The sequence below is a fragment of the Ictidomys tridecemlineatus genome, unplaced genomic scaffold (genome assembly GCF_052094955.1).
Source record: "Ictidomys tridecemlineatus isolate mIctTri1 unplaced genomic scaffold, mIctTri1.hap1 Scaffold_122, whole genome shotgun sequence".
Lineage (NCBI taxonomy): Eukaryota > Metazoa > Chordata > Mammalia > Rodentia > Sciuridae > Ictidomys > Ictidomys tridecemlineatus.
Window position 1 is genome coordinate 503,497 of NW_027521114.1, and position 1,332 is coordinate 504,828.

Here is a 1,332-nt window from a genome sequence, read left to right on the forward strand (position 1 = left end):
AACATAGAGCAGAGTTTGGAGACTGGGTGGCAGAAGGATCTTACAGAGAGCAGAGGTTGTTGACTGAGGTGCCGAAGGACTGTTACAGAGAGCAGAGGTTAGAGACTGGTGTCCAGAAAGATCGTTGCAGAGAGCAGAGTTTTCAGAATGATGTTTAGTAGGACTGTTGAAGAGAAAAGAGTTTGGAGACTTGGGTGCAAAAGGATCGTTACAGAGAGGAGAGGGTGGAGACTGGGGGTGCCAAATGACTGTTTAAGAGAGCAGAGTTTGGAGACTGGGTTCAGAAGTTCTGTTACAGAAAGCAGAGATTGGAGACTTGTTTACAGAAGGATATTGCAAAGAGCAGAGGTTGGAGACTGAGGTGCAGAAGGACTGTTACAGAGAGTAGATGTTGAAGACTGTGGTGCAGAAAGACCTTTGCAGAGAGCAGAGGTTGGAGACTAGGTGCAGAAGGACTGTTGATGAGTGCAGATGTTGGAGAGTTGGGTGTAGAAGGATTGTTACAGAGAGCAGAGGTTAGAGACTTGAGTGCAGATGGACAGTTGCAGAGAGTAGAGGTTTGAGATTGGGGTGCAGAAGGACTGTTGCAGAGAGAAGAGGTTGGAGACTGGGTTGTAGAAGGACTGTTGAAGAGAGTAGAGATTGGAAATTGGGGTGCCGAAGGATTGATGCAGAGAGCAGGGTTTGGAGACTGAAGTGCAGAAGGAGTATTCCGGAGAGCAGAGTTTGGAGACTGGGGTGGAAAAAGACTGTTGTAGAGAGCAGATTTTGGAGACTGGGGTGCAGACGGACTGTTGCAGAGAGCAGAGGTTGCAGAATGAGTTGCAGAAGGACTGTTACAGAGAGCAGAGTTTAGAGACTGTGGTGCAGAAGGACTGATACAAAAAGCAGAGGTTGGAGAATGGGGTGCAGAAGGAACCTTACAGAGAACAGAGGTTGAAGATTACGGTACAGAAGAACTGATGTAGAGAACAAGTTTGGAGACTGGGGTTCAGAGGGACCATTGCAGAGAATAGACGTTGGAGACTGTGGTGCCGAAGGACTTTTACAGACAGCAGACGTTAGAGACTAGGGTGCAGAAGGATTTTACAGAGAGCAAAGTTTGGAGACTGAGGTGCAGAAGGACTGTTGCAGAGAGCAGAGGTTGGAGACTGGGGTGCAGAAGGACTGTGCAGAGTGCAGTGTTTGGAGACTGGGCTGCAGAAGGACTGTTGCAGAGAGCAGAGTTTGGAGACTGAGGTGCAAGAGGCCTGTTACAGAGAGCAGAGCTTGGAGACTGGGGTGCAGAAGGCCTGTAACATAGAGCAGAGTTTGGAGACTGGGTGGCAGAAG